This window comes from Hetaerina americana, unplaced genomic scaffold (genome assembly GCF_022747635.1).
Source record: "Hetaerina americana unplaced genomic scaffold, ioHetAmer1.1.p SCAF_7, whole genome shotgun sequence".
In the NCBI taxonomy this organism is placed as follows: Eukaryota; Metazoa; Arthropoda; class Insecta; order Odonata; family Calopterygidae; genus Hetaerina; species Hetaerina americana.
In genome coordinates this window covers 67,402,233-67,427,428 of record NW_027287316.1, presented here as the reverse complement: position 1 = coordinate 67,427,428, position 25,196 = coordinate 67,402,233, and the positions used below count along the sequence as shown (strand labels likewise).

Below are 25,196 nucleotides of genomic sequence, written 5' to 3'. Positions count from 1 at the left end.
CGGAGGACCCGAGTTCGATACCCGGGCACTCTCAGCTCCAACCAATCTTTACGATTTTTCGGGTACCAGGTCTTCCTGGGAAACCATAACAGGCACAGGGAAAAGTACTGGCCCCCATACCCTGATATGCGAATTTCACATCCTGTTGGGCTTAGTACTGGGTGAACTCTAGAATCACCTACTAAACCGACCTTCAGGTTGAATACTGTGTTTATGGTTTATTCTACCGTTTAAGGATGGTTTTTGATGGACAAAGACTGAACAGCAATAAATATCTAGGCTTGTCCTGACCCACGAGTCTTCGTAAAACAACCAGACATCCGACTTATACATATAATAAACCCTTCAATTCCTTACACTTTCTTCCTTTCTTCATTCTGTCCAACCTGTCCTTTGCCTACCCCTTCCTCGCGTGCCTAACGTTCTCCCCTCCGACAGAGTCATTAACATCCCATCGCCAATCAAAATTCTCTGCATCCATTTTTTTTGCCTCCTTTGAATTTATTCCAATCACTCCCTATCCTCTCCCACTAGGTCTAATACATTCTTTGTTTTCGACTCGCTAAGCATTTTTCAGCGATAGGAAATCCCGGCTTACGCCTTCGCTAACTGGTCGCCTTGATCCTGTTAGTTTTTGCCCATTGGAAGTGTTCGATTGATATTCACGTTTTGAAAAGTCACCCACGCCTCCTCCACGTGCACCTATGTACGTACATTATACAATACTACCTAGATCAAAAAGTTCCCGGAATAACGACCGTGTGGCGCTCCCATCGTTCCGATTTGAGTTCTGTTTTTTTTTGTTAAATTGGTACATCTGTTGTTGATATTATCTTTAAATCTTAGTGTCATAACTTGACATTTGCAAAAGTTACGTAGCCAAGAGTACATCTATCTCTGTGTGTGTTGGCGATTTTTTACAATTGCAGAAATGGATTTAAATTTGCAACAACGAACTTGTATTAAATTTTGCGTAAAAAACGGATTTAGTGGCGCACGGACGTTGGAAATGTTGGAAAAGTGTTTCGGCAACGATTCTCTAAAAAAACGGTCGTTTACCAGTGGCACGAGCGGTTCAGAAGTGGTCGTGAGTCAATCGAAGATGATGAACGCAGTGGCCGACCATCGACATCGAAAGTCGGTGAAAAAATTGATAAAGTAAAAGAAATGTTGGTCAATAACCGCAAATTAACCATCAGAGAAATAGCGGAGGACTTGAACATTGCCTATGGATCCGCCCAAGACATTGTGGTTAATGATTTAAAAGTTGGTGCCAAAAGACCTCAATTTCATGCAAAAAAGAGACCGTGTTGACGTCGCAAAAGACATGATTTGCGAGGCTGAATCCGATCCCACATTCATCAAAAGGATCATTACTGGAGACGAGACGTGGGTTTATGAGTACGACACGCAATCCAGACATCAGGCAAGTGAATGGCGTTCACCAAATGAGCCGAGACCAAAAAAACCACGTCGTTTTCAGTCAAAAAAGAAGGCAATGCTGACGGTTTTCATGGATTACAACGGTGTAGTGCATCATGAATTTTTGCCAGAAGGCCAGACAGTAAACAAAGAGTATTATTTGGGCGTTATGAGACGTTTGCGTGAAGCAATTCGCCGAAAGAGACCAGAAATGTGGGCAGAAAACTCGTGGATTTTGCACCATGATAACGCACCGTCGCACAGTGCTATCATTATTCGTAATTTTTTGACGAAAAATGCAACAAATACCATCCAACAGCCACCGAATTCACCTGATTTGGCTCCCTGTGACTTCTTTCTGTTCAATCGAGTTAAAAAACCATTACGGGGAACGCGTTTTAGCAGCCGAGAGGAAGTAATGGAAAAATCGTAGGAAGCACTGATGGACATACCGAAAACCGAATATAAAAAATGTTTCGAGGATTGGATCAAGCGCTGGCATAAGTGTGTTGCAGTCGATGGGGATTACTTTGAAGGGGACAATATAGATTTAGATGAATAAACTTGTATTTTTAATTTTCTGAATAAATTCCGGGAACTTTTTGATCAAGGTAGTACTTTCATTAGCTTTGTCTGTATCACCCTATTGAACGCTCCCTTTAAAAACTGCACAAAACAAAGAAATATATCTAGATAATGACCAATCAATTTTATTTTATAATTCAATAACCAACAAGGACTAATACAATTCTGTCGCAGCATAACCGATCTAAATGGCTTGAAAGTGCACTAACTCTAGCCAAGAGAAGATCTAAAACACTTCATCAGGTGATAGAAATGGGATAGGAGGGTCATAATTTGACGCTCCTGTTGAACTACCTTTTGTCTGGCAAAGCAAGCCAAAATGTAGTCCATGTGGACTACCTTTTGTCTGGCTCCTAACCTTCAACCTATTTAGCATGGTTGTCCCTACCATGAGTAATTATCATTCCTCCCCCCAGCACAGCTCTAGGGATCATCGGAATGCACAAGCCCTTCCACCACGTGAAGGTTGTAGTCCATGGGAGGGGTATTATAATATGTCTGGTATATTGTCAATAAGCAGATGATAAATGAAAAAATTCTAATTTAAGATAATTATTCCAGCAAAACTAATAATACTTTGTGAAGAGCACTTTGAGTGAGTACGCCATCCGTCGGATGGGACGTCAAACTACAGACTCTTTGGTGCCTTTCATTAAGAGTAGACTAATACCGACACCGGATTTCTCAACACCCTTCCTACTTCCCCACCCATCCCTGATGGTGCAAATGACCTTGGCTTTCGGTCGCCTCCCCTAGAAACTACAACTACTACTATCGTAGAGCGACAACGGATATATATAAATCCATCAGGATATCTTGAATTACTATCAGGAGTGCAGGAATCTTTTAAGTATAAATACGATGAAGCACACTTTGAATTTGTAATGTAATTTATCCTCGCACACTTCATGTATAAAATACATATTTTTACTATTATATCATCCTCTAATATAGAATTAATTCAAATCCTTATCAATATCACCAGACACAGGGAGTTGTCAAATAAATTCCTATCCCTGCAGTTATTTCAATGCACACCCTCAATCTTCATTCCGTACTTTTATCCGTTTATTCTCCCATCCTCAAGAGCTTTGGTTTTTCTCACTCACCTCACTCTCAACCCCTCCCATAACGTGGATAATATATTGGACTCTGTGCAGTGAGAGATTCACATTAAAATGACATAGTACACCGAAACTAGTTGAAAATAAATATTTATTTATGGAAAATTTTAATAGTCAAGGTCTCTTTCATTATTACGTAATTCTAATAAGGACTACTTTTAAGGGGATAATATTAACAAAGAAGAGTAAATAGAATTCTTTCCAAATAACTCGAATTCCCTTTATTTATCGAACACACCTCATTTCTAAAAAAGTAGGGATTCGATAGCATAGAATACTTTGAAAGTAGATCACCGTTGGACTGAAAGTGAATTGGATGGAGTTAAGTAGATATCAGTAGGTTTCATTAGATTTTTATTGAAGGAGCATTTTGGTATTTTTGCGTTCGTTGGTGTAGGTGTCACCCCTGCTGCGGCAGAATCCAATGGCCTAGTCTCCCGTTCGAATTCCCTTATTGCTCACGTGGAGGTAAACTGCCCTTTTGGAACCCCAGACTTCTCATTTTCTTCCCATCTTCCAATTTTGAATCCCTAGCTAACGTAGTTGGAGCGCAGTGCGTGAAGTAGATAAACGCAGTTGTCACCAATGAAATACCCATAATGCTAACTGGTTTCCCAAATCTATTTTCGCAACGTGTCCACCAAATACAGCAGTTGATATCCGAATCGACATATCGGGACTCCTTTATGCTTGGAATTTACGAACAGATAAATCGCATGTCACAACCACGTATAGTTATTACTAAAATATTCCCGGAGAAGTTTATTTAATGGCTTTATAAAAATATGGCCTCTTTCTTATGGTCAATTCACGATGGCATAAGATGTTCTCGTATTTTACTGCTGATATCAGGAAGTATTAACGTAACTGACTGGGTCATTCCTGATAAACTTTCACCAAAGTCGGAAGCACTTCATTAAAAGTTAACGCATGGTCATTTAGAGTACATGCTCGACAGAGAGTCCATTTCTCCAAGCGTCAGCAAATATTTCATCGTCATGTCACCGCACGTGAACAGTGACCTTTCGTTTTATTTAATCGTCATAGGAAATTTCCAAACGAAATCCGATATAGTTCCATACAATTGTTGCTATTGTGTGGCTCTGAGTGACACTGTAGCTCAACCTTCATTTCAACGGTCACTGGAGATGTCCGCGTCGCTGATATTACGATCATTTAGTGATCTATTAATAAGACACGATGTAACTTACTATATATATTCGACTCGAGAGAATGATACCACATGAATACCCTCGTCGTTTGACTGGAAGCGGAGTGTTTTTCATAGCATATGCTGAAGATGGCACAGCGGATTTTGTCGTTGGTCCCTTTACTAGTAATATTAATTTGTGTGAGCGTAACGTCTACTTTGGGAACGAAATCGGATGAAGAGTGCATGGAGGGAAGCGGAAGTCGTAATGTTTTGAATCTGTCCGTTGACCGAAAGTTGAACGAGAGTGACGGTCAGTGGGTGACCACTTTCTCCGCCAGGAGGGTCGACTCAAGGAACACAACGGCGGACTTGAAGCTGGAGGCTACGCATAGTTCGGTGGAATGCAAAGGGAATCGCGTGACTCATGTGGAAATGATCGTGAAAGGTATGATACTCTTCTGATCCTAAATAACTTAAGAGATACGGAGGGAAACTTTAACTACATAATTTTAAATTATTCACAAACCTTTAACATTAAGATTCAACGTAAATACAAGATATATATATAAATAAATAAATAAATATATATATATATATATATATTTATCGGGAAGTAAGAAAGGGAGATATATGCTAACAGTTAGAGATAAGGCGGGTAAGGTAATAGTGGACACAGGAAAGATCCAAGAGAGATGGATGGAATATATAGAAGAACTGTATAGTAAAGAGCTTAGACCAACAATGTTAGACATTGAAAAGGAACATGACGTAGAAGAAGATAGCTTAGGTCCAGGCATACTAGACAATGAGATAGAAAGGGCATTAAGGGAGATGAAACATTAAAGGCCGTGTGGGTTGATAACATTCCCGCGGAACTTTTACAATGCTTAGGAAAATGTAGGAGAAAGAGAGGACTGATCCGTAGTATTTATGAGGAGGGAATCTGGCCGGAAGACTTTGTGAGATCAGTTTTAGTTCCTATTCCGAAAAAGGTAAAGGCCACGTCATGTGACGACTACAGGACAATTAGTTTGATATCCCACGCAGCTTAAGTTGTTCTCAGGATCATAAACAAAAGGATAGAGCGAAAAGTGAAGAGTCAGGCGTGATGTTGTGGAATCGAGACATGATAAAAACTTCGTTGCGATTTTCCACAGTTAAAACTTTATTGCCGACCATACACTGTATCATCATCAGGTAACCATCATCACCTGATGATGATACAGTGTATCGATACCATGGCCGGCAATAAAGTTTTAACTGTGGAAAATTGCAACGAAATTTTTATTAAAAGGATAGAGAGTAGGGCAAATGAATACTTAGGGGATGATCAGTTTGGGTTTAGGAAGGGGAGAGGTACGCGTGATGCCATTGCAGTAATGAGATTATTAATCGAGAGGAATATAGAACACAACCAGGAGGTATTTGCCTGTTTCGTAGATTTCGAAAAAGCGTTTGATAGAGTGAATTGGGAAAAACTAATGAGTATATTGCAGAAAATAGGAATAGATTGGAGGGAAAGGAGGCTAATCCGCAACCTGTACATGTCTCAGACTGCTCAGGTGCGGGTGGGAAACGGGGAGTCCGGTTGGGCAGTGTTGGGATGGGGTGTAAGGCAGGGTTGCCCATTATCACCGTTGCTGTTCAACCTGTATGCAGAGGAAATGATTAAAGAGGCATGGGAAGAACTCGAGGTAGGAATGAAAGTGGGCGGGGAATTCGTAAAATCAGTTAGGTTTGCTGATGACCAAGTTTTAGTTTGTCAGTCAGCCAAGGGGCTGCAAGCATTGCTTAGTGAATTGAAAATTCAGTGCGACAGGTATGGAAATAGAATCAATATTAATAAAACAAAGGTTATGCGATTTTCTAGAAAGAAAAAGGCTAAGCTTAACATTAGAATAGGAGGGCAAAAACTAGAGCTGGTAGAACAGTTTACGTATCTCGGTAGCGTTTTGGACCAACACGGTCAAAGTAGTAGGGACGTAAGGAGAAGAATTGCGCTAGGCAAAGAGGCTTTTACAAGGAGGAGGGAGTTGATGACATGGACTTTGAGTAAGTATGTTAAGAAAAGACTCGTAAAAACTTTGATATGGAGCGTAGCTATGTACGGTGCGGAAACGTGGTCATTGAAGCAGGAGGATAGACGTAGATTGGAGGCTTTTGAAATGTGGGTGTGGAGAAGAATGGAGAAGGTGAAATGGACAGAGAAGAAAACAAATGAGGAAGTACTTGGTATGGTGGGCGAAGAGAGAGGTTTGTTAGGAGCAATCCTATGGAGGCATGAAAAGTGGCTGAAGGGAGTATTGACCGGCAGTGGGATGTTGAAGACTGTGATAGAGGGTAGAATGTTGGGTAAAAGAGGAAAGGGAAGGAACAGGATAGGGATGTTGGACGGGATGAAGGGAGGAAGAAAGTACTCAGAGATGATTAGGGACCTGATATAGATTATGATGATGGATTTTGTGTTTTGTTAGGAGTAATAAAATATTTATCTAGTAGCTGCGTCCATCGAAAACCTACCTTAACCGGTAGATTACCTAATAATAATAATAATAATATATATATATATAATTCTTCAATTCTAAAAGGTTGTATTAAATAGTTAAACGATAAAAAACCAATGTATATAAATAATGTAACGAGTTAACGCCAAAAATATTACGAAATGTTTTAATCATGAAAATAATGCATTACAGACTATCTGATTAATACAGAGTTTAATCATGTGTCCAGATTGATTCGGCTAACTTCAAAACACCACGAGAACAGTTTTAAAAAAAATTACCAGAATACGAGACCAAAAGCCTGACAACCGATGCGAGAATACTTGAAATTATTTCTTAAATGTTATACATGAGGAAATGCAGACGCATATTCCATCCTAACTTAAATGCGACAGACTGTAAACCTACATCGTGCAACGGAGAATTCAGATCCGCATTAAGAAGAAGAAGAATGATACAATATGATCTTAGAAATAGATTACAAAGTAGCAATGTTGTTTATGAAAATACATCCAAACAGAAACTAAATGAGTGTCGCGGTAAAACGATAAGTATCATACTTAGAGTCCTACACCCTTTGAAATCTTAAATGATATATGAGTGTCTCGAGGAAGATCCAAAGTCATTCTGGTCCTATGTCAGCGAAATGTTGGGTAACCGTTCAATTCTACATACTTTAAAGACGAAAAATGGCAAACGTTTTGCAGACAGCGTGAAAAAGTCAAATATTTTAAAAAGTTTTTACAGAGCATCTACAATAAAGACAAACGCACCAAACGAGCTTCCACCGCCACCTGAGGAACACAGGAGTGACATTGCACTAACCAAGATGGGAATAAAATATCTGCTGTTTATTATCAAAGTAAACAAAGCACCTTGTCCAGAAGAACTACCAGATAGAATATTAAAGGAATTAGCTGAAGTCATTGCCCCGTTTTTGCGAATTAATTTTTTTCCAAAATCGATAGCAGAAGGCTCAGCACTTTGTGACTGTAAGGTAGCCCACATAACTCCCATCTTAACCTAACCCCTTAACTTAAACATCCCACCCTAACTTGACCGTTGCCACCAGGAAAATCGCCTAATTGCAACGTAATTTTGTAAATAGATAAAATCTATTAAGGCGGCAATAGAGAGAAACCCGCCATTTATCCACGCCGTCCACTAACATTGTTACCTTGTAGAATATTAAAAAATTGTGAAGGCATGAGTTCACTCGATAGTAGGAAGATACTACACCACAACCAGCACGGATTTTGGAAGATTAGATCTTGAAACACAATTGGGTATTTTTTTCATGGTATACTTAGTTTTGAATAAAACAACACACACGTTCATGCAGTATGTCTGGATTGTGAGCAAATCCTCGATGAAGTACCGCACACTAAATTTCTACTCATTTTAAATGCTACTGCATCAATAAGGAAATAATAAATTTGATTGCAGACTTCTTTTCAAATCGCAAAGAAATAGTAGTCATCGATAGGTTGTGTTCAACACATATAGATGTAACTTCGGGCGTCACCCTAGAAAGTCTGATAGGGCCGTTTCTTTTTTTAATATGCAGTAATCCCTTAAGCTCACACGTTAGTGTAACCTCAGATAATTTGCTTACAACACGGTGGTACACTGTAAATTAAAGGACCCATCAGGTTGCGAGCTATTCCCTAGAGACTTAAATACCTCATCGGATTGATGCAAGAAATGGGGTTTAGTAGGATAGGTAATAAATAGGTAATGGATTAGTACTTAGCATAGGTAGCATAGGTCACCTACGAAATAATATGACCCCATATTCTGCTTCTGCTTTGAAATCCATTTTCAGCTTCAAAGTCTTTGTTTAATGCACATATGCATATTGCTCCTTCGATTTTCTTGACATCAAATGGAGCAATGGTTTTTTCTTTTTGATACTTAAGCATTTTTTCCATCTTGAACTGTCATATACATCTACATAATACCCCGCAATCCGCCGAAAATGTGTGTGGCGGGGGGTGTTAGGTCACCACCCGTAAAAAGGAACAATAGCACATGCAAAACAACAACATGGGAAATTACACCCACAGCAGCGCACACACTCATGCAAACACACACCATAAACCAACAAACAATTGCACCCCAGGATGCAGCACGAAAGCCATCCAACAACATGCAATCCAGGACACAACAAGTAAGAATGCGAAACTCCACCACCATTTGAACACGCAATACAAAACACTCTACCCCCCGAGGAGATTGTGAAAGGCAGGGAATGCGACCCAACGTTGCAGGTAGCAGGCTAGCAAGCAGGCAACTGTCGCGGAACTATCATTCAGATTAGATATTTGTAATGCTTAATAAATATGAAAAATAATCTTTAGGGGGTCGTTCTTAGTTATAAATAATATCGCAAATTTTTCATGCTTTAATATTCTCAATTCCCTGCCAGATATCTCAGTGTATAGTGGGTCCAAGGGAAGAGCCAACAAAAGCGGCATTGTCTTTCATCATCGCCACGCTCGCAACGTCGTATTGTTTAACGGTGGGTTGTCAGTGCAGAGGATCAAGTAAGTTTAACAATTTATGTTTGTGTTGAGTTTATTAAAATAAATAAATTTGAATTGAAAACACCTTTTACGTCACTCTTGTCGAATGTACATACGTGCATCCTACATGAGATTCCTAATTCTTGCTTCTGGCATTTTTGGAATTTCCGACGAACGGTTAAGGGTCACATTCTTTTTTCACAGCTTGGAAGATCTTGTCAACAGTGCGGCGTTTACATACAGACCTCTAAGAAATAACGAGATGTTTGAAGTAAGGTTGGATAAGACATATAAAGATAAAAGTCATTGCCATGGAATTGGCGTCATGACACATTCTCCCGACGAAGTAAAATTTTATCAGTCGATGTATTACAGGTATTCATTATCACTAATTCCTATATTATTAAAGTAAGACATTGTCCTAACAATAACTGTTATTATAACATTATTTCTCCAATCTAATTGAAATGTTTTTGTAAATATAGATATTACTTTAATTTAAATTATATTTTTAATCAAAGATTTAATTTATTTAATGATTTCTCTCAATCCTTTGTAAACCTTTTTAGTTGATTCATAATTTTAACACAGTTAGATTTTTTAATCCAAAAATTGGTTATGATTACAAATACATCATTTTAACAATGTGCAATTACAATGGACTTTACAATATGAATCAACAGTAACAAGAAATGTCGCTATTCAAGTTTGAAATTATTAAATTAATTTTAATTCTTAGAAATATTCAATGACAGTTTCTTGTTGTAATCTATGAATGAAACTACTAAAATAAATTACCCATTGATTATTGCGTTGGTTTTTTATACTAATGTCTTTCTCAATTCGCAGTCCTGGAACATGGATTTACCACAATGTAAATATATATGGAGAAAGTAAAATCTTAGTTCCTAACTATGGAGTCAGCTCATGCGATATTGAGGTGGGTTATGGTCAGTCAACGTCAAGAACTTTAGTCACAAGTAACCCAAATACTAAATTGCAATAAAATCAAAGGGGATTTTTGTCTCTAGAATTCATTGAAACTCATAAGTTCATAATAATAATATATTTTATGAGAATTTTATCAAATTAAGAGGGCTATATCACCATATGTTATCATAAAGGTGAATTAGTACTAACAAATATATTTTATATCAAGATGGAGTATCCATTTGTGATGTTATCACATTTTTAAATGGTTATTATCGTTTATGCATTGAATAAACAGTGGCTATAAAATTTTCATTAACACAATCTAATGTGTATAGATTAGTTGTATAAAATATTTAAATCGTAAAATGCAATGCATGTATTTTACACGTTTCAGTGGTTTGAATCCAGTATTGCGTCAGCGGCAGCCATTGCACTTTGAAACATGTTTTACTCGCCTAAGGCAACGATGCATGTAATACGCAACGCTGCATTGATTGATTTACTTTCACCGGGAATAATTGACAGTTGTGGTTTTGTTAATTCTGAAGTTGGCTAATAATTAAGGGTGGTGGCAATTACAAAAGAAATGAGACTAAGGATAAGTCACTGCTCACACAGAAATGAATATTACCTCTGCCGTTGTGAGAGATGATTATTGAAAAAATTCATAGCAATATCAGAGACATTGAATATTTAAACTGTGAGCATCAGACGCATTTAATATGAGACCTGTCAGTTCTCAGTGGGTTCCACGAAAACCCGGATTTCATCGCTGGAAGCATGGGCAGTGAACATGTTTCAACATGCAACGAATTCCGCTGGCGCGACACAGGAGGGATATAATTGAAACTTGTAACAAATTAACATGACTTATTAAGCTAACATAAAATAAAGATTTGCCCAACAAATTATCCCATTCAAAAATTTGGTGGTGGTTCTAAATTGTGGCACTTCTAACTCAAGTAATGGTTTTCGCATGAGGTATCATTGTTATAAGGAACCTGGGCATATTGGTTTACACCCATGTCCAACTTAGAAAATATTGTGAATGGGAGACTAATATTTCATTGGCTTAGAATTATATCATTAGTTGAAATAAAGTTATAAAAGCGTTTAAAATACAATAAGAAGCCTAAAATTAAATACTTGCAAATAAATAATATATATATATATATATATATATATATATATATATATATATATATATATATATATATATATATATATATATATTATTTATGTATGTATGTATATATATACACATAATTGTGCTATTATAGCCATATGCATGCATAGTGTTTGTTCTCTTGCTCTTCATGAGCCTCCTTGCTACATCCTAGAATTAGGTTTCCTTTAATTTCCTCTCTCTTTTTCATTTGCAACTCAGCAATCGACCCTTCATTTACAGGTCGGGGATACAGTGGGAGTGATGAGAAGAGACAATGGAAGTGTTCACTATTTCGTAAAAGGAGTCGACCAAGGACCGGCAATCACCAATGCATCATCTGTTTTGTATGGAGTCTACGAAGTGAGGGGTTTTGCTGCCATAGCAACAATCGTCAGCTAAATTTTAACCAGTGAAAATTCAAAAAGCCATATTTGATGAGAACCTACGAATATGATAACTCAAACATTATATGATGATTAATACAATCAAAAAATAATTCAATATTGCTATAAAAGAAAATAAATAAGGATTTGATAAGGGAAGAAGTTTGTTTTCAAAGTCCAATTTTTTTCAAACTTTTGAAATTCTCGCATCTGTTTCCCCGATTAAAAGTAATCATCATTCCATCCTGCGTAATCACTTTAAGTGTTGCACTTTTTTGTAGCAGAGCACTTTGTTTCCCTTTGGAATATAGAGATCAGGTGGAGTTAATAGAGGATGTACATTTTTCAAAGGAATCCGTGCAATGGGGCCAAAGAATAAATATACGTACTAATTTCGTACTATCCATGTATCTAATCTAGAAGAGAGTCTGCAAGGATTAACCGGAAAGGAAGTTTTTGTCAAGGGGATCTAGGTGGAGGTTGCAAATGAAGGCCTGAATCCACTTCTCATTGCGCATCCATTTGACCGGCATGTATTGTTTATCATAGAAAGAGGAGAAGTTGTGGGTTAAGATAGTGTTAGTAAAATATATGAGAATCTTAATGCCTGGAATACAATTTTTGCATTAAAAACTATAGGGAACAGTTGAAGAAGTAATATTTAGTTCACGTATTCCTCCAATGCCTCAAAATTCATCAAAATTTGAAAATTCACCACCCTTGAGGGTGGACACAATTTTGGCAGCAGCTTTTCCACGACTCGAAGGCTCCATTGTAGGCGGATTCCGGAAGTTCCTTAAGGGTACTCGTGCAAGCTTCTTTGACGGCAGATAGGGTCCCATAGTGGTGGCCTTCGAGGGAAGATTTCACATTTGGGAATAGAAAATAGTCTGTTGGTGCCAAGTCGGTGCTGTAAGGGGGTTGATGACTCGTCGCAATTCCGTTTTTCATCACGTAGTCGGTTGCTTTGGAGCAGGCATTCGAGACGAGTTTAGAGAATATCTTTCGCATTGCCAAATTTTAGTGATAATCGTGCACACTGCCATCCTATCAAGGTCAATGCGATCTACGACCATGCGCGCACTTGACCGATGGTCTTAATTCAGCACTTCACGCACATGTTTTCGCCGGTTCTAGACGTCGACGACCGTCCAGTGTGGGGCTCGTCCTCCACACTCTCACGGCCATCTTTGAGGAGATGGTGCCACTTAAAAACTGCTCAACTGCCCTTCTAAAAGGCATGTCCTACGTCTCCGTACCACTTTTCCCTAATCCAATGCAAAATTTAATGGCTCACCGCTGATCAATCATTCGCTGAATTTTGTGCTTGCATAGAGCCACTCGACAGGTGTCCGCTAAAGACACCATCTACCCTAACCGAAAGATTGCAGGTGATTATGGCTTGGCGCAAGTTAAAGGTCAAAGGCGCTGCGACGCACAGTCACGTCAGGAAAAACTATTTCCGACACTCTTTATACAAACTCTGTATGTGGAGTGAGGCATGTACACATAGTAACGGAGTAATAGGAGAACTTTAGGGTGAGGGATTGGGGGTTCTGAGGTAAAACATTTTTTGGAGGCGGTTAGAAAATGGCGTGTTTTACACGGCATAGGATGAACCAGTGGTTGGAGGTAGTGGTCAACAAGGACAGAGATTCCTTGTTTGTGTGATTTACGGGAAGAAACAATCGGCTAAACTGGGATGACTGTCCAATCATTTTCATGCCTATGGTATGTAATGTGAGGTTTACATTGGTAAGGCGGGTCGAGAACGCAAAGAAGGGGCCCTCAAGTGAGCCAATATCTTTGCAAAAGGAATTGATTTTTATCTGAGACTCTGAGTAACTCGTAGGGCTTGGACTTGTAAGAGATGTCGGTTGTAATGATTAGGTTAGTATTGCGGGTAAGTTTTTTCAAGGCTGCACTGATTCCATCTAATGTTGGAATTAGGTCTTAGAAATAAATGGAATCTTAAACTCATAGGTCATCACTGATCTTTTTCCCCAGTATTAGTAACCTTAACCTCGATAATATGATTGTGTTTGCACGTATTTTATCTGATTTATGATAATTGAGCGTATATATTTGACTTGAAATTTCAGTCGTTTCATCAATTCTAAAGTGGCAATCGGTGTTCTTTATAAAAAATACGGAAATTGTCTCACCGGATTCATGCGTTATTCTTTTTATCCGAGACACTGCAAATATTATCATTTTGGACGAAAAAGAAGGGAGATTGTAAGGCAGGATGGGGAAGTCGCAATGTTTTTAATCTGTCCGTTGACCGAAAGCTGGAGGAGAGCGACGGCCATTAAATAATCACTTATTCGGCTCAGAGGGTCGACTCAACATTACGGCGGACCTGAAACTGAAAGTGACGCATAACACGACGGATTGCCAAGGGAACCAAGTGACGCACGTGGAAATGATCATGAAAGGTATTCCTCTGGTAATTAAATTTATTATTTCATTTTAGTATTTATTCGGATATTAATTGCAAAGATTTTTCCGAAAAACTTGTCCTTTCATCTTTTATCAAAGATGATTTCTTTATGTATATTCGACGGAAAAACACCTTAGCTTCACTTTCATTTTACTTTAACCACTAAGAATTATTTATGAAACCAGTACACTTCTTCAGACGCCATTTGAATGCTTTATTCTAATAAATATTATCAACTGAATCCTCGGGAGTTTCTTTTGGTGGAAATTACGTATGTACAAAATGTATTTACTAGGGAATTAAACTATTTTCTCCACTCCTCCCGCCAGGTGGTCATGCACACCAACCGCCTGTGGGTGAGGCCAACAAAGATGGCTTATCGTTTCACCATCGCCACGGTAGAAATGTCGTCTTATTCAACGGAGGATAGTCTGCACAAAGGATCAAGTGAGTATTTTAGTAACTAGTATATAATTTACGGCGACGGGGAGATACCATATCCTAGCAAATCTACCCACAGAAATAAGCCATTTTACCGATTAATATTCCCAGCGGCCAACTCCCCAATATAAGACAGACCCTAGGGCTTGAACTGTATGTCCGATCGCCTTCGCTTTAAGGGGAAATGGTTATGCGGATGTATTTGATGTAGTCTCGAAATACATGCCCATTTAATCATGTAAAATTATTCGCGTTATTTTAACAAGCATATCATACAAAAATTGACAGAACCAAAGGTTAATTCGCGGGTTTTTCAAACTTTAATAATCATAAATGAGAAAAACGCTTTCCTTACACTTAGTTTTTACTAAAAAAAACTATAAAGCCTATAAACTAAAAAACTATAAAGAGTTTTCAAAAATGTGGCATTTTTCAACTTATATGGAGGCGGTCGTCAAGTCTTTTTCACTGCTATCAGTTCATTAGTTTCTCGCCAAATAGCGAATAATGCTAACAGATGAAATGGGAGTGCAAATTGGATGACGGTGTTCAAAGTTATTTTTAACGAGTCGGCAAGGTAGTTGAAAAATAGTTTTCTGATGAAATTCGTCCCTGTACGTAAATTTTAAATGTAAATTATGCTGGCTCTCGGAAAGTTGGCAGGTCCATATCTGACAGCAATGTGAATTTAAAATTATTACTATTGCTCCTGTGTATTAACTATACTTAAATTCAAATTTTAAGTTTTAAAATTAAATTTTATTTTCAAGTTTATGGTGTACCTGTGCCAAATTGATTTTCTCATAAATTAGGGTTTGTACTCCATTTTTGCCTTTTTCTTACATCTTACAGGGTTTTACTTTAAATTACTTAATCCTCAAATAAATAGGATGGACTATTTTTACTCATATTTTTAACGTGTAGAAATGGGTGCTATTGTCTTCAGTAATATCTGGTAAAAATATTTTTTCTTGGCAGACATTTGTCTAATTTATGGTAGCAGATATTTCCCTAACACTTACATTCAACTTTGAAAGCCTAATACTATTATACTGTTATCCATCAACCATTAGCCTTCCCTAAAGGCAATCTTTCACTCTTCTCCCCAACTCAATGACCAATATATTTAATACGGTTCCTGACATTTGCTATACCTCACACATCAACCCTTTTCAAAATATTTTCCTCCAAACTGTCATTCTGAAACTCCAGCAATGTAAAGCCAGAATTACACTCATAAATTCATCATACTGCTCAGAATCAGAGTACGAATCCTGGTCAGGCAATATAATTTTACCCTTTGAATTCTTTACAGTTGCATATAACTTTATATATTTTTTCCAAGTATACCCTACATTGGTTGTTTTAAGATATACGGTCCATTTAAATTTTTTAAGACCCAAAAACATGCTTTCGAGGTTTAAGGCATGTACCCAGGGGAAACTATAAGCGATTGTCTTGACTAATTTACGCTTCAAAAGAATTAATACAAATTTTTTGACAAAGGGCTAAAAAACAGACGATGAAGATTAAATCTATTAGCTCAGTGTTTAAGTTAGTTAGATTTTGTATTTTCCATGGATTCACATCCTCTTTCAAACATTTTATAAAATATGTCCAATGATCACAGGAAAAGAAATGTGGATTGAGTCATGTTTACGGTTAAGGTGAAAGATTTTTACGCTTCGAAATTGTTGTAGTGTAATGAGCATTAATGAATGACCCCGGTAGAAGTTACTCTTGTGGAATCTCCCACAGTTTGTTAGAACACACTTCTCCTCTTTTTTCAACATGAATAATTTTCATTTAAGTTTGTCGTGAATCCCTGTATCCTTGACAATATGCGTATATTCTGCACATTTGTGAAGATGGATTGAATATCTTCCAGGATGTAACATAACGAAAGAAAACTCATGTTCATCCGTTTTTATTCGTCTGCCCATTTAATTCATTCAATGGTGAACAGTTGAAAGGAGAAAAACCGGAGTTCAAGAAGTATTATTTCATACAACAGTAATAAAACATTGCGAGATCATCGGAAGCCTTCACGACAATACGTTTGTCGACTGTTATGGCAATCGAAGATTCTGGCAAGAATAATCTACCGAAAGAAAGTAAACGGAAGCGGGAGAGTATTGAAGTGAGAACTCGTTTGGATTTGTGAAGAGTTAGAGGAAGAAGAAATGCTTTTCTTTCTCTTAGAATAATCTAAGAAATGAGGATACAGAGTAATAAACAGCCCTGTATTGCATTCTTTGAATACGAGGAAGCTCTTAAGAAATGTGAAAACAAATTTTAATTAAAAAATAAATTTATATTTCGAATGTTATTCTTTAGGCAATGAAAGTTATTGGAAAATCTACAACCGCAGGAAATGAATGCACTAAATACTCTTCCAATGCTTAGAGAAGAAATGATTACATTGGGTTAATCCGGGGAAAAATTAAAGGAGTGATAAACTGATATTTAATGTTCACGTTGAAAAGGCAGTTAAAGAGGTCAAAGAACAGATAATGAGTGACCCAAAAATTTTGGAGGAAGATAAATATAGAGCATCTTGCGCAAGGCATAACTATCCCTGCAGAGAAAAAATAAGGAATTATAAATATACGTGAAACTAATAAGAATAAGAACATTGTTAAATACCACCTCAAGATAAACAAAGTTAAAATAATGTCAAAGTAAGACAATTGAAGGAATTTTAATATTAATACAGCAATATCAATAGTGAAGAAACCCGTAAGAGGGGCGTAGAAAGCAAAATGGTATTGGCGAAATTTGTTACTATCAAAAGTAGTAGATCCTTAAGACAATCATCATTTGTGTAAAGTTTAATCAACTTATCAAATCATAAATATTCATACATTTCCAATAACGCAGCCGTCCCTGACGTACATGTCTCAAACGAGGCCTGGATATTAGATATATCATAGTACAAATGATAGGAGGCGATGGATATGTGGTGCTACAATGGAATACTGTACATGAAATAGATAATCTAACAAATGAAGGAGTAATTCGCCAAGAGGATATGTAGGGAACTGGGCAGGGTGGAGAGCTGTTAAAAATTAATACTCGTATTGAAGAAAGAAAACAGTTGGGAAAAGATATATTAATACTCTACGTATAACCATAATGGTGGTGCCTTATAAAAATAACTTTACTATTCCACCTCCTGTGTCAAACAGAAATTAATGTGCTACTCATTAAAAAAAATTAATTAAATATCTTAGATTGAAAACCTAAATTAATTCATCATAAGAAGAGAAACCAATGATTATGAGAGGAAAATATCGTACACTAAGCATGAAATTTTCAGTTTTTGGTCAAATTAGAAATATATTGAGATGTACTGTTTACAGTGTGTATATCGAAAATCATTTTGAAAAATATCAAAAAATCGAATGTAAACTACGCTGACAATAGCCTCACTATTGTCAAACATTCATCCCCATCATCGGTTGTTTTTCCTTGCGGCAGGTTCTCTTATGGTTGGCCTCCATGTGTTTTTGTCCTGAGACATCCTCTTGGTTTCTTCTTACCTTCTCTCAATCTTTTAGGTTGATCGATGAAATTCATAAATACTTAGCCAAAATACGAAAATCCTTCTCAATAGACTAAGTCATTTATCGTGGATTCTACTACGTAAACATTTTTGCAAGCTAACTTATAAGTTGATGGAAATATCATATCTCTTCATTATATTCGCAAGCAACTCTCCTGCCATTTGATTAAATTTTAATTCATGCGCCAGTTGTGCAGGTTTCCCTTATTGCAACCTATGATTTCCGGCCAGTGCAATAAAAAATATATATTAAACTGAGATTAATTTGGTTTTAGGTTAAAAGTTCACAAATCTTTTTTTTTAACCCTCATTCATCGTAGAAAATTAATAATAATAATAATATATCTTATAAATATTTATACATAATAATTTAAAATACCAACTATTTCTCAGAAATAAATTGTACTCGTATATTCGAATAAATTTTAACAGAAGTCCGCACCAAGAATCACTCAATTGAAAACGTCTTCGTATATAATGTAGGTTATTGATTGATTGACATTTGAATAGCCATTGACAGCATAAATAAAAGCATGACGGCAAACCACTACACTAATTCACATGCAAATCATGGTGCGTTAATTAAGGTCTTTCCTGTTATTTATTCTTGAAAATTTCATATATCTGCATACAGTCTATTTCACGTTTATGAATCAGCGTTCATTCTTTTAATAAAAAGATATCTCTGCCTTCTGCAACTGCAATTTTTGACTGATTAAACTCATCTCAATTGAAATTAAAGTGTACATAATATATACTATCTACCATTTATCAGCACCTATATACGTGAATTTGAAAAGTCTGTAATGTACGAGGGTCATCCGGAAAGTAGTACCCGTTCGTGCCGCATGAAGTGCTGACGACGCGAGTAGCCGCTGGACGAGGTCAGATAGCTTCAGTGGCTTGTCTGCCTTCTCTGAGCCAAGTTGCGTGACGCTAGCATTGCCTGTGTTGTTTCTGTGATTGTTTACAATGTTTAAAAAAATTGAGAACGCCGCCAGTTGTGAAGTGAGGGCAGTGATTAAATTCCTCAATGCAAGAAACGTTCGCCCATGTGATATTCATCGCCAATTAAAGGAGGTGTATGGAGACAATGTAATGGACGAGTCGTCTGTTCGGCGGTGGTGTCGCAACTTCAACATGGGGAGGGGGAACACACACGACGATGAGCGTTCGGGGAGACCGTCTGTCATTACAGACCAACTGGTGAGCTCAGTTGACGAATTCGTGAGGAACGATCGGCGCGTCACAATTGAAGACATCTGTGAGCATTTTCCCAATGTTTCTCGAACAATTGTTCATGAAATTGTTAAACACCATCTGCATTATGCAAAAATTTGTGCAAGATGGGTCCCTCGCGTATCTCAATGAGCTGGCGGCGAAGGACTATGCAGCAGGAATACAGAAACTTGTCACACGTTATGACAAATGCCTTAATTTGCTTGGAGATTATGTTGAGAAGTAGTTTAAAGTATCCTCTTTCAAATAAAATTTTTTATGTTTGTTAATATTTACTTTTGTGTCTTTATTTCACGAACGGGTACTACTTTCCGGATGACCCTCGTACATATACCCCTATAGCCACTTTGCTAAAGACGGCTAAAATATTATTTCACGTATTGACAGCATAGCTCGAAACATGTAGCTAACATTACTCACCTATTTGTCTCTAATAAAATTTGTACTTATGTCTTTCACGCTATTATTTTAGGCTAGTATCCATATGATTATACACCTCATAAGAGTTTGCTGATCCGAGATGGGTTTTCTTTATTTAGTATTTAGTTAGTACATTGCAAAATTTCATCGCTTTAGAGATAAATTCAACTAAATCAAGTTTCCCAATTTGCGTATCAGAAAATGCGTAATGGTGTTTACTCCTCCCGGGAAAAAATAAAATGATGAACTCTGACATCACTTCCATATCTTAGTGACATTAGGAGGGAACCAAAATAAACGGAAAAACAAGTAGAGGTCGATAGAACGTCCTCCAATATATTTTTCAATTTTTATCTCTGAATTCGTTACATACGTCGGCGATGTCAGGGGGCAGCTATCTTTAGCAAAATATCTTTAAAACATACAAGAGCGGATTTCTTGACTCAGAAGTGATAGTCGTTTCCTCACATGAGTGCGCGCATTATTAAGACTGAGAAGATATGAATGTCTCAGCATATTTCGCCACGGCAACATGCCTCTATTTATAGACGCCAGTACGTCCATCTGCGGATGGTCAGTGTAGCTAGGCGACAGAAAAGGGACGCTTCTCTGCCATTTCAGTGAACCTGAGATTTAATCAAGGCGGAAGGGGACTAAATTTGAATATTTTGTGCGCAAAACACTGACTTGGAGAAACCAAGCGATGATATTGTGATGGAAGCCATCTACAGCAATATGGAATGTTAAGGAAAGAACCTAAGTCGCGTAGAGGTCATAGTCAGAGGTATGGACTCCTGGAAAGAGTGAGTTGTCAATCGTGACAATATGTTATATGTTTACCTACAATGTTCTAAATAATTTATTGACCTTAGAGCAGAATTTATCTGTGCTAATTACGGGTATTTTAATATTCATAGTCACAAGGCAATCTGCCTATTGTGAGGTCCCGTTCTTCACCGTAGTCTCCATTTTATTTTTCCAAGGTCTGTTCCTTGGTCTCATTTAATACACTTTCCCTCTTCTCAAATTTTATATATTTTTATCTCCTTCTTCCTCTTTTCCCCTATCCTATTACCTCCATATCTATTGCTAACAGCATATGTCCTATTTATACCTGTCCAATAGTTTTAATTTCCCTTCCAGATTGGGTTCACACGTGGTCAAGCCTTGCTACACAACCCCCCTACGCCAACATTTAAAAGAATTCCATCTATTATTGTTTATTTCTCAAATTCAGTCGGCTTTCCCTCCTTAATCACACTCCCTAGATATTTATAGCTTATTGCATTATCTATTCTCCTTAAATTCTAGTGCAAAGGAAGAAGAAAACAGGCTAGAAGTTGAATAACTTACAAGTTATCAACTTCATAATATTGTTGCATAATGAAATGAGTTAATAAAGAATTAATGAGAAAGTTCATAGCAATTTGTATGCTTCAGCTGATCCCAATTTTATCTCCAGTTACGAATCTGAAAAGTTGAACCAATGTAAATCACAACACCGTACATTCATAGTCATATCTGACCACTTTTAGAATATTTCGTTAACAAATCATTTCAAATCATATATTCCCGCCAAATAGGAATAAAACAGGCCCCGTTATTAACCCTGGTTTTTTCACAGTTGGCTCAACTACTGACGCAAAACTCCCTATTCCATGATTTATGAATAATTTACATTTTCCTATACATCCATTCGTATTCAGATAAAACATATTTAAAATATTCAAAATATTAACTATATATGTATGTATGATAGACTTAATTAAAAGTCACTAAATTAATATGAAGTCATAACATTTTAAAAATGAATTTGGCACCCGTATTACGGAAGTAAAATCCATTATCTCAAAAATGGTGGGTATTAAAACAATTTTTAAAAGCATACCAATGTTTTCTTTATTCATACGAGGAACAAGAATAAGCAAATTAGCAATGCCAGCATGCAGAGATATTAGGGTTCTATCTACACGGTGGATTCTATAGCAACCATTCTAATGCAGATATATGCAATAGAAATTTCATAGTCCTAAAGCCATCTTGGCAACTGACAATATCGCCTTACATAGAGGTATATTTTTTCGCACCTCAAGTACTAAAGCAATATTTTACGAGTGGTTATTTACATTCAAGGCAATTCGTTGACTTTTGAATTATTGGAGTTAATTACTAATATTTTCACTGGCATATGGACTAGAATTTTGCACTTAGATTCTTGGTGTGAGTCTTACTAATAAAATTCTCTTTCGTAGAGCTAGAAAGCAGCTGTTCTCCTTAAAATGAAATAATCAACTCTGCTTTCGTAAGAGGCATCGTATAAAAGTCGTTATTTTGAATGACGGACTTAATACTGAAAATTAAATTATCAAAATGTATGCATTAAATATCCCGCTTTATAAGTTTTTGGAAATGTTCATTATTTGTAAGAAAAGAATATAAAGTACTTGCAAAATTACATTTTTTCATATTCCATATTTGTCGAGAATTATAATATTTCCTGAATACAGTCCTGAAAACCCATAAATAGGAGTTCTATTTATAAACAGACCGATTGGTGTTTGTAAAATCTTCCAAATAAGATATAAGAAAGTGAAAAAACGAACCACGGTTTGGAGTTGTCATTTTTGCGCCCGATGAAATCGATAGTTTTCCGCCAATGCACTTCAGGGGGGCGCAACATAAGCAAAGGTAACATGTATTTAGAGAGAAGTGAGGACGGTACAATCGCCTAAATTTCTGCAATAAGGGACCCATTTCTCTCCATATTAACCTTATTTTACAACAGGTCATCTAGTTTCCTCATCCTATCATCAATGGACCTAAAACAGATAGCTCTCCCAGGACGTGAAATTAAAAATTGTTGTAGTTTGACTTTATATGCAGGCAAAAAAACTAGAATAAATACATGAACAATGATTAAAGTAGAAATAAATATAAGACTTTACAAAGCTTCAACGTTGAAAAATTATCAATTATTATTGGTTCGGGTTTTGAATAAGTTTTTTACAATTAAAATATAACTTTAAAAAACAAAATTTATATTTCAGATTAAACTTGAAAATATGTCCTCCACAGCAGGACATACCACATGGTTGTAAGTCACCCTGCGCATCATGTATATCGTTTAAAATTTAAAATAAAAAAAAATTATTTAAAATTTCAATTGATTTTCCACTCATTAAGCAAAAATGAGAATTTTATTTTTAAAATTGCCATGTATTGTTTTATTTCAATATTCGGGGTCAAATTCATAATTCATATTGAATTGCCCTGCTAATAAGCGTCAAAGCAGAGGTTATATCGAAGAAAAAAAGGTCAAGGAAACTTAAATGCGGTGTTTTGATATCTTAGCGGAATGACGAGTTTCGTCGCCGATGGTATATAAGGAGATCCTCGACTGTGTCCCCCGCTCAAATGTCCTTGGGCTCGTTGACATCCCGTGATTAAGGTTTGAAAGGCCCAAGTTATAATGAATTGCCTATATACAACCGCTATCATTTTATGCGCGTTAGCTGTGGCTCCGAAAACATCGGCCTTTGGGGAAGAGTGCAAGGGAGAGAGCGACTCCACTAACGCAGTCAACTTCTTCTTGAGCAGCAAGAGGAATCAGACTGGAGTCTGGGAGACTAATTTCTCCCTCAGCAAGGACGACTCCGACAGCAATGCAGACAATAACGTAACTCTAAACTTGTCGCAGGACGTAACGGAATGTAAAGGAAAGAGAAAGATACACATACGGGGCATTATATCTGGTAAGTGTTATCATTACCATTGGATAGGAAATCACCAGAGAAAGGTAAATCCCAAAACTCGAGCTCATCTAATACGAGGGTCATCCGGAAAGTAGTACCCGTTCGTGCCGCATGAAGTGCTGACGACGCGAGTAGCCGCTGGACGAGGTCAGATAGCTTCAGTGGCTTGTCTGCCTTCTCTGAGCCAAGTTGCGTGACGCTAGCATTGCCTGTTTTGTTTCTGTGATTGTTTACAATGTTTAAAAAAATTGAGAACGCCGCCAGTTGTGAAGTGAGGGCAGTGATTAAATTCCTCAATGCAAGAAACGTTCGCCCATGTGATATTCATCGCCAATTAAAGGAGGTGTATGGAGACAATGTAATGGACGAGTCGTCTGTTCGGCGGTGGTGTCGCAACTTCAACATGGGGAGTGGGAACACACACGACGATGAGCGTTCGGGGAGACCGTCTGTCATTACAGACCAACTGGTGAGCTCAGTTGACGAATTCGTGAGGAACGATCGGCGCGTCACAATTGATGACATCTGTGAGCATTTTCCCAATGTTTCTCGAACAATTGTTCATGAAATTGTTAAACACCATCTGCATTATGCAAAAATTTGTGCAAGATGGGTCCCTCGCGTATCTCAATGAGCTGGCGGCGAAGGACTATGCAGCAGGAATACAGAAACTTGTCACACGTTATGACAAATGCCTTAATTTGCTTGGAGATTATGTTGAGAAGTAGTTTAAAGTATCCTCTTTCAAATAAAATTTTTTATGTTTGTTAATATTTACTTTTGTGTCTTTATTTCACGAACGGGTACTACTTTCCGGATGACCCTCGTAGAATTATTTTTACATCGATTCCAGATTTTTAGTACGGTACTCAAACGAAGCATGGAAAATAAATCAACCTTGCAATTACTTTTTTCCAATTGGATGACAAAAGGTCAACAGAATAATCACCAAGTATTTTTTTCCTATTCTTCCTACAAGTTTTTACTTAAGATTATCCAGGCGATACGCCTTCATCGTCGGCTGAGAGTACCATAGTTACATCACCAGCGATATTTTTTTAAATCGCTAAGAGGCAACATGTTTCTCACCATATGTAACAACATATATATTACACCATACACCATATTATTATGCATTCAAAAATTCATTATTTCTTTAAAATATTACCTATTTTATGTCCCTCAAAATCCAAATTTCAGCATGTGCCTGTGAAGATAAAAACTTCATTTGGTACCGGCCATGATTTTTGATTCGTCATTAAAAACACTTTTTTCCCAATAATTAGAACCATCAATATATGCAGTAGCAAATATGATTATTTTTTGAGTTTTCTGATTACACAGAATGTGCCAAAAGTGGTTCGAGTTTCAAAATCTTTAAAAAATATGTTACAAATGTAAAACTGTTTTGCAGGCGAAATTGTTATTTAATACGCAAACATTCTACATATTATAGTTGTAATTATTACAATGGTTTATTTTATATTTTTATGTGATTTTTTTCTATTTTCGTTTGCATTTTTCTGCTGACGATATTTT

At 37.0% G+C, this 25,196-nt stretch overlaps 1 long non-coding RNA gene across 1 annotated transcript; it reads left to right on the top strand.

Annotated features, from left to right (window-relative positions):
* Positions 1-9,626: 9,626 nt before the first annotated feature.
* On the top strand, positions 9,627-11,889 carry LOC139696170 (uncharacterized). Its single transcript, XR_011702592.1, has 3 exons — positions 9,627-9,688; positions 10,163-10,253; positions 11,655-11,889. It is a non-coding gene; the product is annotated as an uncharacterized lncRNA (long non-coding RNA).
* The last annotated feature ends 13,307 nt before the right edge of the window (positions 11,890-25,196 follow it).